This window comes from Petaurus breviceps, unplaced genomic scaffold (assembly GCF_028583685.1).
Source record: "Petaurus breviceps papuanus isolate PSGF00001 unplaced genomic scaffold, PetGlider_PUasm1.0 90895, whole genome shotgun sequence".
Classification (NCBI taxonomy): Eukaryota; Metazoa; Chordata; class Mammalia; order Diprotodontia; family Petauridae; genus Petaurus; species Petaurus breviceps.
In genome coordinates this window covers 7,879,410-7,896,099 of record NW_027187372.1, presented here as the reverse complement: position 1 = coordinate 7,896,099, position 16,690 = coordinate 7,879,410, and the positions used below count along the sequence as shown (strand labels likewise).

Sequence of the window (16,690 nt, the reverse complement as noted above, 5' to 3'; positions counted from 1 at the left end):
ACTTACAAATATATAAAAAAGAATTATGTCAGAGGGGTTGTAGAAAGTCAAGTAGGCTAATAGATTCTTGGTGGAACTGTGAATTTTGAGAAACCATTTGCAGTTATTCAAAGAAAGTAACTGAAATGTCCATAACTTTTGATCCAAAGATTATACTGCTAACAATTCTAAGAAGGTCACTGATTTTTTTGTGTCCATAAACACACCAAAATACTTATGTAAGCATTGTTAGTGGTAGCAAAAATTGAAAACAAAATAGATGTTTATCCATTGGTAATTGGCTAAACAAATTGTGATACATGATCACAATGAAACATTACTCTTCAATAAGAAATTACAAATGTGGTGACTGCACTGAAGTATGGATAGATTTACATTGTGAAAAATGATTTTTAATAATCATTATCTTAGAGATTCAGAGCTTCCCCCATACCCCTTCTTTCAAGGTCCTGACTATAAGTTCTGTTTTTCTTCAGAATTTCTCAGAAATATTACAGACAATGAGATTGCATTGTATTGCATTGCATTGCATTGACTCTTCTTATCTTGGTCAGCCCCAACCCAAGCTCTAAGGCAGGGAAACCCATTGTGTTCTGCTCAGGCTTGAGTGGAGACAGATTCTTCCGTCTAGATAACAGAAGGCTGGGAGGGGTCTGGTAAGGTTGGGAATGGTCTTATAAAAGAGGTATTTCCTCTGTGCAAAAGTAAAATGATAATGGAGTGACTCACCCCTGTGCACCCTATATACACTTTGCACCCTAACCCCAAAAGGAGACCCTTAGGGAACCCAGTTCTGGACCATAGCTCCTATACAAATGCATGAGTGCCTGCTTTGAGAGAAAAAAAACAATGGAATATACAACCTAATTCTGTTTGTCTTCCATAGACCAAACTCTATGTGAGGTTAACAATATGAACTAATGAAAGGTGAAGTAAACAGAGCCTGGAAAACAATATATGCAATGACAACCACAAAATAAATGGAAAAATGATAGGCACAAAACAATCAAGAATGAATTAAACAAAATCTGAAGGAACTTCACTCAAAAGAAGACATACAAGAAGATATCATTCCCTACAGGTGTGAGAACACACATAACATCAATTTTCTTCATGTGTTGATTAGTTTTGGTGATTTTTTTTTTATTTTGCTCTTCTTCCTCTAAAAAAAAACAATATTGTTTGTTATAATGAATGTTTCTGTAGGAGGTTCAGGGAGAGATATAGAAAGAAATCTATAATCTAAGTTATATAAAAATAAAACTGTAACTGAAAATGTATTAAAAGAACCATGAACAGAGATCATATAGAAATTATGACTGGATGTACTTTTATATCAAAAATTAAACATTAGGAGTACTTTAAATGAATAAACAGACTGGAAATTAAATCTCTTCTGTCTGCAAGTAGAAAAGGAAGGGGGGGTTAACCCTTTCCTTGAATTTTACATATACATGTACACACACAAACACATACATGCTCTCTCACATATATGCACATATATGTATCTACATATGTATGTGTGTGTTTATGTGTGTGTGTGTATATTCTATAATATAGTAAGCTGAATGTCCATCAAAGTTTTTTTTTTTTTCCATAATAAAGGGTCAGTAGTTCTGGATCCAGGTTTCCAGTGCCCAGACTCTTTAGACTTGCATCACAAAAATATTTGCTAGTGGGGCAGCTAGGTGGTGCAGCGAATAGAGTACTGGCCCTAGAGTCAGGACCTGAGTTCAAATCCAACCTCAGCCACTTGACATACTTACCTGCGTGACCTTGGGCAAGTCACTTAACCTTAATTGCTTTGCTTTCCCCCCTCCAAAAAAATACACTTGCTAGAATTTCTCTCTCTCTAACTACGATTCTGATGTTACCAGGCTTGCCCTCCAACTCTTTCTAATACAGTCCTCTCACCACTCAACACTGTCCTTGAAGTATAGGTGTTTATTCTTGTGACCAAAGTCTAAGAGGTTCTCTTCATCCTTGGAAATGCATCTCCCATCAAATATTTTGTTACCCCAGAGGCATGTAATTTATATGAGCAACATACCATTCTACAACTTATGGAACATATATTTCTTGATTTTTATATAGCATTTCATGTATATTATTTTATTTGAGTCTGTGAGGTAGGGATTACAAATGTTAATATAACTCTCCTTTATAAGTAATAAAACCCAGGCTCAGGGAGAGTAAGTCATTTACTCTTATACAGAGCTAATAAGTATAAGAAGTAGAATTTGAACTGTGTTCTTCCTAATTCCAAATTAAACTACCTATCTATCCTCCCAGGCAAAACTTTATTCAAACTGCTGTATAATTTATTGCCACACAATAAATAATTGTTTTCCAGTAAAGACAGAAGGGGTTGAATTAGAAGTAAATGTTGTTTTATAGTGGAGCAAAACCTTTCAGATCATTTACCTGAAGGACACAGAATCAATCCACAACTTTCCAAAACTGACACTAAATAGGTACAATGTGAGTTTCATATTATAGCCCAATCAGTGTGCACATATTACAGTCAGTTATTTTACCTAAAATTTCTTTTGAACAGAGAATGAATCAAGACAAATTAGAACATCTAATATCACTCAGTAAGAAATAAAATGCCCTTAAGACATCTATCTTTTAAGCTGAATTACCTCTTTAAGATTATAATTGGTGTCATAAATGAACTCACCCAAATTTCATCTAGTTTAAACTTTCTCCTGCCTTAATAAATGAAAGATGCCAAATTGTTTACAGATGAATTAATCATGACATTATCCTTAGAACTTTTAAATTACCTCAATTACATTGCATTTAGCATTACAAATAACCTGCATATTAACATATTAAACAAATGGAAACCTTTTTCTTTTAATAAAGATTAAATCATTTCCTACTATGCCCAAATCACAGTAAATGCATGTGGAGGAAATAGCTTTGAGAACAGACAAATATGTCTTGCTACATCTCAGAATATATGCTCAGTATGCTGCAAGTTTACTGTAAATCTTTATGAAATCTGATAAAATGATGGGCTTTCTTTAAGAGCTATAGATTGATTAGCACATTTAGATACAGTAGGCTGCCTCACATCTGGTGAGCTCTTGAGATCCATGTGAAATGATTCCACCACTAGAAAAACTAAAGCACAGTTAGCTTTGTCAACAATATGCCAGAATTGGTTAATCTCTTCCCAATTTGACATTTCATATAATTGTAATATCTGAGTTTAGAAATCAATATCTTTCTTTCATGTGGCTGCTTGGCAACATTTGAAACTGATCAGTCAGAGAGCTCAGGAGGCATTACTTCTCATGTTTGTATGACATAGATGAAGTTACTAAATATGGGAAATAATTGAATGGCACATTTTGTTTAAATATGCTATCCACTGGATGCTTGTAGAAATAATAGATTTTTCAATGCTTATGGCAACCTCTTCCTAAGCCTGGCAGCATGTAGGGGCTTCATGGTGAAAGGGATTTCGCAGAGGTCAACATCACCTCATTGTTATTCCAGAATTCAGAAATTCATCATTACACTTTCACTATTATCTCTTTAATTTTGGTGGAAAGACACGTCCTTTTTTGCCTCTGCTATGATAAAATTTAATTAAGATGAGATAAAAAATTTAGAATTCAAATAAATTTGTTTTACTGTGCAAGTATAGATGTCATAATACAGAAGTGAAAAAAAACCTTATAGAATTTTTTTAACGACCATAATAAGAATAGCATGTATTTCTTTTAAATTAAATATACTTTTAATATATATCATGTGGAATCCCAGCCATGCCACTGACAATTTCCTCTTCTCTTCTCTTCTCTTCTCTTCTCTTCTCTTCTCTTCTCTTCTCTTCTCTTCTCTTCTCTTCTCTTCTCTTCTCTCCTCTCCTCTCCTCTCCTCTCCTCTCCTCTTCTCTTCTCTTTTCTCTCTCCTCTCCTTCTTTTCTCTCTCTCCCCTCTCTCCCCTCTCTCCCTCCCTCCCTCCTCTCTCTCTCTCTCTCTCTCTCTCTCTCTCTCTCTCTCTCTCTCTCTCTCTCTCTCTCTCTCTCTCTCTCTCTCTCTCTCTCTCTCAATACAGGCACGTATAGGTGCCCAAATACACATGTGTTTCTTGAGACCAGGCATTGCACTTGCCAGAATATGGCAGATCTGGAAATGGTCCTGGTTGCACAGAGGCAAAGGCAGGTACAAGAAACATAGCCTGGGTTAAGGTGTGTCCAGAGCTGTGGAGGGAAGTGGGGTCTGAGTTACAAGTGGAAAGATTTTCCACATCCTGCTGGGAATCCTTTGTCATTCAATAGAGAATTCAATTTCTCCAAGAAAAAAGAGGAGAGGAGAGAGTGACTTTTCGGCTTTGGATGGCCAGGTTTATGGAATTGACCATGTTGCAGGACATGGATGTAAACTTACCAGGAAGGAATTGGGTCACTTGTTGTCAGCTCAGAAGGACCTGTATAAGGACATGTTGCTGGAGAGCTATCAGAATTTTGTCTCCCTTGGAGGACTACCAGCCCTCAAACCTCATGTGATCTCCTAGTTGGAGAGAGGAGAAGCTCTGAGAGGCATTTGTCAAGATTCCTTTATTCAGAATATAGGATATAAAATCAAGGAGTCAGTCATCTGTAAATCATGGTATTCTTATGGGAGCATCAGTCAAGGACTCTCAAAAAATCCAATCTAGAATTTGAAATTTTGTTAAACTTGAGGTTTTAATGTCTAATTGGAAAGCCATCAGGGGGATAAGGGAAGAAGGACCTCACAAATTACAGTCACTGAACAACTTCTAATGAGTTGGATGTTTATGAACAGAATGCTTTTGAGAAAAGGTTCAAATTAGGGTCCACCCTTGTTCCCAGACAAAGAACTACTATAGGAATACAGTACCATCAACATGATATACTTAAAAAGATTTTCAGTTATCAGACATAAATGGCCATGATAGGAACTCCTTAGGGAAGAAAATTTGTGACTATAAATGCAAGAAGCCTGTCATTTGCCACTCAGACTTTTTTCAGTACCATAGATTAGACAATGGAGAGAAACACTGTACATTTAGTCAATTTGGGAAAACTGTCAGCAATAGCCCATGCCTTATTGCACATCAGAGAATTCAGACAGGAGAGAAGCCTTTTAAATGTAATGAATGTGCAAAAGCCTACGGGCGTAAAGCACATCTTATTCAACATCAGAGAATTCATACTGGAGAGAAACCCTATGTGTGTAATGACTGTAGAAAAGCTTTCAGCATTGATTCATCCCTGGTTAAACACCAAAGAATCCATACTGGAGAAAAAGCCTACAAGTGTAATCAATGTGAGAAAGGTTTTAGCTATAAAGGACACCTTGATCAACTTTAAAGAATTCATACTAGAGAGAAACCCTTTACATGTAATGAATGTGGGAAAGCTTTCGGCCAATATAAACACCTTAATGAACCCCAGAGAATACACACTGAGGAGGAAACCTTTGAATGTAATATATGTAGGAAAGTTTTCAGACCATTTGGAAACCTTAGTAAACATCAAAGATTTCATACTGAAGAAAAATCATATAAATGTAACCAGTGTGGGAAAGCTTTCATTGACAATGTATCCCTATTCATTATGAAAGAATTCATACACTATAGAAACTATAAATTTGTAATGAATGTGGGAAGACCTTCAGTTGGGGGAGAAAAAAACATGAGAAAACATCATCAAAAAACATGAGAAAATTTACACTGGTGAAATATCATGTGATGACTGTGGGAAAGAGTTTACTGACAAAACATTTTTTTGTCACCAGAAATTTCATATTGGAGAGAAGCTCCATGAGTATATTGATTGTAGGGAAATGTTTGCTAGAGGCATACCTTAAAAAACATAAAGTGACTAACACTTAGAGAGAAGCCCTTTGAATATAATGAATGTAGGAAAGCTTTTCTAGAGGAGGGACAGTTTAACACACATAAAAGAATTCATACTGGAAAGAAACTTTTTAAATGTAGTAAATGTTGAAAAGGTTTCAAAGACAGGAGAGGACTTACTTTACATATAATAAAACAAGGAAAGGGTGTAAAATGTAATGACTATGGGAAAACCTTCAGATATAGGGGGTACTTTCACATACATCAAAAAACATAATCAGGAGAAAGTTAATAAATATAATGTATGTGGGAAAGACTTTGGCCTAAGGGAATCCTTTGTTGTTCATTAGAGAATCCATGCTGGAAAGAAGCCTTATAAATGTTATGTATGTGTAAAAGCCTTCAGTCACAAGACATCCCACAGTAAATGTGATAATACATATTGGAAAGAAGTCCTATACATGCTTTGAAAGTGGAAAAACTTTTACTCAGAAGCATTCACTTAGTGAACGTGAGAGAAACTATACTGGAAAGAGACCCCTTGAATGTAATGAGTGTGGAAAGTCCTTAATGCAGAAGCAAACTTCTAAGACTCATGAGAAAATGGATACTAGTCATAAATCACTTAAATACAATCCATGAATGCTTGGAAGCCTACAGATGGAGGGAACACATTTTGGAATATCAATGATTTCATACTGTTGGACAATTAATATAAATGTGAGCAATATGGAAATGCTATAATTTCACTCCTAGGGAAACCTATCACCTGAGAATTCACAACTATGACCATGACCATTGAACAATACCTCTTACATTTGTATTTAAGTTATTATAGGCTTCATGAGGAAAATTTACTGTGGGCATTTTTTTTAAGCAATTGGGGTTAAGTAACTTGCTCAAGGTTACAAAGCCAGTTATTTCTGGGTGTGGTGCTAAGTATCTGAGCCCAGATTCGATCCCCAGGTCATCCTGACACTGGAGCCAGTGCTCTTACTCACTGAGCCACCTGGCCGCCCCAACTGTGGGGTTTTAAAATGAGAAATACTTCATAGGATCACAAGGTCATAAATCTTATGTGGGAAAGGAACTTAAAGGGATTCAGTCCAACTCCTTCATTTTACACATAAGGACACAAAGAAAAAGTCAATCAGTGGCTTGCCCAGAGTCATAGAGCCAGTACCTACGTGAAGCAGTATTTGAGCCCAGGTAGTCCTGACACAAGGTCTGATGCCCCACTGGTGTATGTTTCCTGTCCTCTAGAGTTACTTTTTAAAAGTGGATGAACACAGAATCCAAGTCAGCTACCACACTCATGGTAAATTCTTCAATTTGAAAAGGCTACAAGCCAAGACCAAAGTAGAGGGAGTGTTGGTGCATGATTTTCTGTTTTCAGATGATCGTGCACTCAGTGCAGCCTCTGAAGCTGAATTGCAACAAAGTATATATAAATTCTCTGCTGCTTGTGCTAATTTTGGCCTAACAATTAACACCAAGAAAACACAGGTGTTCCATCAGCCACCACCACACTATCCACATATAGAACCATGAGTTACAGCAAATTGAGAGGTTTTGAATGCTGTAGATAAGTTCACTTACCTTGCTAGTGGATTTTCCAGGGATGTACACATTGATAATGAGGTTCATGCATGAATTACCAGAGCTAACTCAGTGTTTTGAAGACTCCAAAGGAACTTATGGGAGATGAGAGGTATTAGACTGTCTACCAAACTGAAGGTCTACAGAGCCATTGTGCTGACCTCATTGTTGTATGCCTAGGGAACCTGGACAATCTACCAGTTCTGTGCAGGAAACAAAATTGCTTCCATTTGAATTGTTTTAGGAACATTCAGAATATCACCTGACAGGATAAGATACCAGACACTGAGGTCCTTATAGGAACTAAACTGCCAAGCATTCAAACTCTGTTTCAGAGGGCACAAATCCAAGGGGCTGGCCATATTGTTCAAATGCAAAACATACACTTGCCAAAAAGACTATTTTATGGAGAATTCACACAGGCAAGCATTCACATGGTAGTCAGAAGAAGTGATACAAGGACACTTTCAAGGACTCTCTCAAGAACTTTGGAATTTATTGTGTGACATGGGAGACACTGGCACAGGACTGCTCAGCATGGCATGCCTATATCAGAGAAGGTGCCATGCTCTATGAGCAAAGCAGAATGAAACAGCTCAAAGGAAATGTAGAATGCACACATTTAGAGAATCCACCCCAAATGTTCACATGGACTATTTGTGCCTGACCTGTGGTAGAGCATTCCGAGTTTGTATTGGTCTGATCAGCCACAGTCAGATACACTGAAACTTGATGTTAGAATAGTGATGTCATTTTGTTCCTCTTCAAGAACAAAGGACAACAGCAATAATAATAACAACATCCACAACTTGTTGAATACTGAAAGTCAAAACTGTCATTTTTTTTTCATAAGCTACAATGTAGTTTGGGTATTTCAAAGGGAAAATAACAATCATAGTAATAAGAAAATAATAAAAATCTTTTAAAAACATATGTTGTAGAAGGAAAGGGCAAGTCACTCCAAAATCTTTGCCAAAAAAAACTCTAAATGATGTCACAAAGTGTTGAACATAACTGAAAAATGATTGAACACTTAAAATACAAATACATATATTCTTATATACATGTTGTATATGTATATACACACAAATGAATATATGTATATGAGTTATATCTACACATTTATTGTGTGTATGTGTGCGTATATACATACATACATACATCGTGTGGTTTTTGTTTTAATGCTGTGAAATTAAGCAATTATATGCTTGGTGATTTAGAAAGAACAATCAACTCAAGGCTAATACATGAGTTGTAGAGAATAATTTAATGATAGGATTTTAGAGTTAGAAGAGATCTCAGTTGTAACATGGTTCAATTCACAGCCTCTAAGACTCATCAGTACAATCAAGTGGTCACCTAGCACTTCCTTAAAAATATCTAGAGGGGAGGAATTCTCTATTTCCTATAACAGTCATTCCATTATCATTCTAAATCTTAGGATATTTTTCTTCTGTTTTAATATCAAATTTAAATTTTTTTTCCCCAATTCTTCTATTTCTGTCCTTTGGGTTGAAACATAGTAAGTGAAATCTTTCTTCCATCTGATAGCCTTTCATATTCTTGAAGACAGTGATAATAATCTCACTTAATCTTTTCTTCAACAGGTTATACATCTCCAATTCCTTCACCCAGTCCTCATAAGGCATGAACTAAAATTCATTGACCATTCATTGATGCCCTTCTCTGGAAACTCTGCAGTTTAGGAATGTCCTTCCTAAACTATGATGCCTTGAATGAGCAGACAACTTCAAGTGTGGTCTGATCTACAAACCTTCCCTAATATGTCCATTCCATCTATTAAATTCCTGACCATCATTTAAAGTCAAGTTCAGATGCCAACTCCTCCCAAATATTTCCTTGGAACTTCCTTGGCAATTATCCACAGTTCCCTGTACCTTATATGAGACTTTGCTTTAATGTTACACACATAAGATGCATTATTTTGTATGATAACCATTTGTGCATGTGGCAAAGAACTATAAATCTCCTGAGGAGAGAGATCTCTCATCTAATCTCCTTATCTCCAAATCACCTAGCATAGCTTCTATTAAACATAATAAGCATGAGCATCATAATATTTATTAAATTTATTTGTGCATAAGGAAGCAGATATATATACATATATATTTATATATATATATATATACACACACGCACACACACACACAAATATGGTTGAACTGACAAGGTAATTAATTACTTTTGACAGAATTTATTTAATCCATAAATTTTCATCAAAACATATGAAAGTGTATGTTATAAATTAGTAAACAGAAATGTAATTAACACTACTACAGATAGATACTTTTTATCCAATTTTGTATAGGAATCAAGAAAAAAATACTGAACCTATACCACACTAAATAATGTAAAGTGGTCTCGAAATAGTATACATCTATGTGTAGCCCTTGAGTATTATCAGCTGCACCATGAATATTGTCTTGGAAATAAATTACCAAAATAGACTGATCAATCTCCAGATCTTTTTCACTTGAATTATATAGTCTACTCATGATCCCCTTGTTCACTTTCTTGACTGAATCATGTCTTTTTATTCTATTCTTTTGCCTCCCATAAAGAGAATCAAACTGGATTCCTTAATGTAGATTCAAGATCATGTTAACTGATTAATAAAAGACTGTCTGAAACTGTATATTTATAGGTGCAATAATTCAACATCAGTGTAGGGAGTCAGTGTTTTCAATATGTAAATATTTCTTATCTAATGATTGCCAAATCATAATCATTCCTCAGAAATCTACCACAGATCTGAATGAGGTATGATCATGCACAAATTCAGCATGAAAACTGTTCCATCATTAATGGGTTTTTTTTCCCCTTCTGGAAACAACTTTTAACACTTCAGTAAACTTGCAAAAAAAAAATTGTGCTTTTGACCAAAGTATTAATCAGTGTTTTCACGTAGGCCCAACTTCTTGTGTCAGTACCATCTATATATTTTAAACATGAAAATAGGACAAAAGTCATACTGATTGCATAAATAATAAATACAATTCATTTTCCTGATATGGAGTATTATATTTTAAAGCATTCTGTTTAATAAGAAATTTCTTCTGAAATTCAAGATAAAATACATATTGTTATGTTTATTCAATGTGTAAAAAATGCAATATTTTGATATTAGAATTGGATTCCTCTTGGAAAGCCACAACAGGTACTGTCCTTAATAATTTCACCTAATCACACACAGACTTGTCACTTCCCTTGTCTGGCTGTTAGGTAACTTTTAATATGTATATGTTTTACCTCACCAACTAGGTTAGAATGAGAGATCAACTATTCTTAATTATACAATTCTTTTAGAAATGAAGTCTAATTACTTTCAAGTAAATATAGTAGCACTAATTGGTCTAACAAAATGTTACCCGGATAATAAATACTGATACATGTAAAATGATGCAATTAGGATGATCTAATTTGTATGCAAATGGATGCTTACAAACTGCTTGGAGATGTTGTATTGAAGTAAATATTCCCTTCCCACTCAAATTTGTAGTATTCATTTGCTTAATAAATGAAAGAGCCCCAACCCCATAAGTTGGGTAAATATAAACTTTGGTCCAACCCCTACCCACATTGTAATCCCTACTGAATTAGCAAGGTCTTACAGTACTTATCGTAATGCAGTAAGTGACTTCAAGTATACAAAAATTGTGAGGGATACTTGCCAAGTGTTTTCCAAAATATAGAAAGTTTATATCAATAAGAATTTAAAAATAATGCAGGGAAGATTTCGGTTAGTTGTAAAGTATAATTTCCAGGGGAAAAAAGGGGGAAGGGTTAGGACTTAGGACATTTTCTTTAGTTTATCTTTAATATTTATCTTTAAAACAATTTCAATACCTATCTCTTTTGACTATTTAGAATAATTGTTTCCAAAGGTAGGGAACCAGACCAGTAATTATTTGAACGTCCTGCTAACTCAAGTCATGCAGGATAATAAAATGGAATGGATACTAGATTTAAATCAGAGCACCCGTGTTCATACCCCTACTTTGCCACCTTGGTCAAATCATAATTTCTCTGGGCTTCAAATCCTCATCTATAGAATGAGTAAGTGGAATTTAATGAATTCTAAATTTCCTTCTAGTTTTATATCTAGGATCCTATGATTCAACAGTCGCTAATTAACTCTGTTTAACTAACCTACGGAAAATGAGAAAGACTTAACTAATTAATGCTTGTCAATTTCTTTGAAGGAATATGATTTTAATCAAAGTGCTATTTTTACATTAAGTAATAATATTCAAGATAATGGATCTTCTGATTTTGAAACCTTTTGCAGCAAATTTGATAGCAATTTAAAATCATATCATGTGTATTTTTCGCCATGATGTGGACACTTCACTTTTCTCATAAAGGAATTAAAATATACCCATTGTTGTAAAGGAAATAATACAAATGGGATGACATATTGCTTTTACATAACATTCTAAAATTGTTTCTTTTTTCCTATCAGAATTAATTTATCTATATATAGTACACTAAGAATCTTAGTAGATGGTCAAAATCTTTGTCTTAAAAGGCTCAAATAAGATTCTCTGAACTACTTTTCTTCTAGCTCTTCATGGACACCCCTGTAGTTCCATTTTCTTTTTATTTTAAAGCAATTGGGGTTAAGTAACTTGCACAAGGTTACACTGCCAGGTGTTTCTGGGTAGGTGCTAAGTGTCTGAGCCCGGATTCGATCCCAGGTTATCCCAATTCTGGGGCTGGTGCTCTTACTCGCTGTGCTACCTGGCTGCCCCCACCCCTGTACTTCCTAAGGAAATATTTTTACTACTAGGCTATCTGATCCTTTGACTCCCACTTCTATGTTGTCATCTGAAGCCAGCTTCTTCTCCTGGAATACATATCCAGAAATTCCCAGGTAAACAAAACTTCCTTTCTTTCACCATTTACAAAGCTTCGCAAGCCAAAACTTTTTCATAAGTCTTCCAAAACAGTAGAAATAGGGCATGGATTATTGCTTTTTCTCTCCCAATTTTCATTACCCAAATCTATTATCATAAACATGCTTATTAAGTAACTTCTTTATGTTTCTGCTAAAAGTTTTATTTTTTAGACATCAGGGATGAATGTGCTTATTTATATAGCACTCTTGTGGGCATTTAAAGTCTCTTAAAAGATGACAATGATAGGAATATCTTAAATTCACAATATGGAGTCATTCTTAAGCTTGAGTCCTAATTCTGACATTTATTAGTTATATGGCCCTGAGCTAGTTGCTTTAATTTTCTGGGTCTCCATGTTGTTTTGTTTTGTTTCCATATTGCTTTTTTTTCCTGTAAAATGAGATCATACTAGATGATCTTCATTTCAGTTCTGACAATCTACAAATCATTAGAATTATTCTATTTAGTGAAAATACCAGAAATACCAATTTTAGATGATACTTTTGTGTAAAGAAGACTGTTTTTTACTGTAAAAATCACTAGTATTATTATTAATGATATAATTAACATTCATTTGATGCCTTAATGTTAGGAAAGTGATTTACACATGTTATTTCATTTAATTCTCACAGTAGACCTATTAGAATTCTCATTTTTCAGAGAAGAAAACTGAGACTGAATTAGACTAAATAGCTTCCCCAGGTAAGTAAAATTTGAAGAAAATGAGGTATACTAAGATCCAGAAGCGATGAGCGTGTGCATTTCTAAACATGAGAGGACCACCTATGTCAAGGCATTGAGACAGGAGATAGAATTTTAAGCATCAAGAAAAAAAGAAAGGGTAGGTGGACAAAAACTTAAAAGTTAGTAAATAAAGAGAAATGTATGACAAGCCTGGAAATTTAGGTTAGAGAAAAGTTATGAAGAGTTTAAATCCCCCCCCCCTCTAAAAAAAAGAAAACGAAAATGGTTTTAGGAATAACAAGGAACTGTTGGAATTTATCAAACAGGCAAATGGCATGTTCTGATCTGTGTTTTGAGAACATCACATAGGTAATTGTATGGAGGACAGATTGGAAGAAGAAGAGACTTAAGGTAGAAAGATTAATTTATATACTGATATGACTAAATGTACCCAGTGAGAATCAAAGGACTTTCCTTTAAAAATTTTTAATTGCAATTATTGTAATGTTACTATTCTATAGAATTTGAGAGTTTGGATTTTGTTATTATCTTGTTATTGTCCCTTTCTATCCAGTTATGAAAAATCAATTTTCTCCAAATACAATGTAGAAATACCATCTTTCCTAAATGACGTTGGAAAAATATTATTGTTCAACTATGAAAACTGATGTAAGACCCCAAGATTTTAAACATCCTGTATCAGCATTTTCTTGTACCTCCAGAACTCAAGCCCTATAAGGTTCTTTAATAGACTGCCTTTATATATTTAATATATTTAAAAGATATTATATCTTTAATTGACTGTTCATTTCTATATCATTTCTTACTTTTTCAGTCAAAGCCCCAAACATAACTTATAATTTGGAACTTATTTCCAATTAATTCCATTATTTGGAACTTATACATATTTTAATTTTTCTTTTTAGGAAGAGCAAACTTTGTTTCTTTTGTAAAGTTATTGAGAATAAACCAAGCTAATGCCATCTGTCTTTTAGAGAAATCCACCCTGGATATGAGAAGTAGGCAAGAAGACTACTAAAATTCTCTTAATGGGTTTGAGCCTAATACCATGAGAATGTTCTAAACAGATGTGGAAAAACCACTCTGCCCTAAATTGTACTTGCAATATTGGTTTAGGTTCCTAGTAGGAATGCAGACAGAGCCTTTTCACATATCATCAAGTGCCCACATCCTTGAAATAGGTAATTTCCTGCTTCAGCAACCCTTAGTATGCCAACTACTCTCTACACTCAACCATTTTGCATATAGACTGCATACTCAATTCAGATGCTGCCCCTTAGATTTTTCCCTGAATGTTTTGACTATTTCTAGAATGTACTTTCTCTGGAATTATTACTGCCATCCAAAAACTTTCCCTGGGGGGAAAAAGATTCTGGCAGAAACATTTTCAGCTAGAATAAAAGGTATCTGTATTGAAGAGAATCTATCATTAGAAAAACAAAGTTCCCTTAAATCATAGGGAAACTTGACACTGTACTTTTCCAATAATAGAGAGGAATAGTAGAAGGAGGAGGAGAAGGAAGAAGAGTAGGAGTAGCAGATGAAGAAGTAATAATAATTGTAGTAACTTACATTACTGCTGATGATGGTAATAGTGATGGTGGTTGTGGTGATGGCGGTGATTAGCAGTGGCTATTATCATTGCCATTATCATCAGCTGGAGGTGGATACTGTTGCAGTAGAGTGCTATGCCTGGAATCAGAAAGACTTCAGTTAAAATCTAGCCTCAGAAACTACCTAGCTGTGTGACCCTGGGCAAGTTTTTGCTTCCATTTCCTCAACTATAAAATTAGGATAATCGTAGCACCTACCTTGCAGAACTGTTGTGAATATCAGTTGAGATGATATTTGAAAAAATGCTTAGTACAGTGCCTGGCCTGGAGTAAGCATTATATAAACATGTATTCCTTTTCCAATCAACATCCAGAAATTAAGAAAAATTTCTCATGAAAGAGCTAAAATTATCTTGCAAGGGTGAAAAAAAATAACAACTTTAACTCATTAAGTATTTGGGGAAGAAGAAGGCAACATATTGATGTGGATAACTGTATACACAGAAGTAGTATTTAAACTTGGGTACTGCTGATTCCAAAATTAGCAGTACCTGAGTTTGAATCCCACTTCTGAACTCACAAGTAGATAGTCTTCATATTTGTTCATATTAATGGTAAATATAAACATATAGAAGTGAAAAAAGTTCCTAAGATCTTTTTAACTATAACTGATGGTAACATTCATTCACATATAGCAGGTTAATTGAAAGAAATTCAGAAATATCAGCGACTTTAATTTCTAGAGTCAATTGATTTTAGTCTAATGCTACTGAGATCAAAGGCAAGGGTTCAATTATCATGGAAGATGGGAAGTTTTATTCTGTTCTATGACTACCTTTCACATACATTCACAGACTCTATCCCAAGCTCCTTTTCTTGATTTCATATGATGAAGCAATTTGATGAGGATGTTGAAAGGTTTAGTATAAAGGAGTCATTATATTAAAGACAAAAACCTCAAATCATACCTTTCTTACAATGGGACAGCAGAGTCATCTTTAGAATTTTATTTTTCCCCAGCTACATGTAAAAACATATTTAACATGATTTTTAAAAATTTGAGTTCCAAATTCTCTCCAGACTTCCTACCCATCTCCCCTCATTGAGAAGGCAAGAAATTCAATATAGGTGATACATATGTTGTCATGCAAAACACACATAATAGTCATGTTGTAAAGGAAAGCATAGGCAAAGAAAAAAGAAACTCAAGAAAAATGAAGAAAGTAATAAAAATTCAATCTGTATTCAGATACCATAGATTTTTTCTCTGAGGATGGATAGCATTTTTCACCGTAAGTCATTCAGAGTTGTCTTGGATCATTTCTTGTCTCTTTTGTGAGATAATTTACCTTATTCTGCCTCTCCATTTCTTTCTCCCAGTACATTCCTCCCTCACCCTATAATTTTATCTTTAAATACCATCCCTTCATATTCAACTCCCCGAGAAACTTTTGACAGCGACTTAAATGAGAAAGTAAAACAATCCAAGAAAGCAATCAGTCAATTGAAAAATCTGACATTATGTGTAACATATCATAACTGTGGACCCTATCTTTTAAAAAGAAAAGAAAGAATCTCTATTCTTTGGAGCTGAAATTGTTCTTTATTATTTTGAAATTTTCATTTTTAATTGTCCATTTCCATTGTTGTCATCATTGTGTATATTGTATTCTTGGTTCTTCACTTTGCATCATTTCAAGTAATTCTTTCTATGCTTTTCTACATTTATCATATTCACTTTCCCTTATAGAATAGTAATATTATGTAATTTACATTTTTTCACAATTTGTTTAGTCATTCCACAATCAACAAACATTCCATAATCAATGTGTTCTGTTATTTTATACCACAAAAAGTGTTCTATGAATATTTTAGTGTCTTTGGAGTCTTTTTGTTTTCATTGTTAATGAACTCCATGAGAAATATCTAAGTATCCATTCCTGACTTATCTCCATTCCAGTCTTACTTCTCAAGCTTCCAAATTGACATTTCAAACTGGATGTCCCAGAGGCATCTTAAAGTCAGTATGTTCAAAAGTTAACTCAATATTTTCCCCCAAACTCTTCCCCTCTC

At 34.5% G+C, this 16,690-nt stretch overlaps 1 pseudogene; it reads left to right on the top strand.

The window, feature by feature from the left end:
- Nucleotides 1–4,354: 4,354 nt before the first annotated feature.
- LOC138151134 (zinc finger protein 665-like) lies at nt 4,355–6,483 on the top strand (annotated as a pseudogene).
- Nucleotides 6,484–16,690: the final 10,207 nt, after the last annotated feature.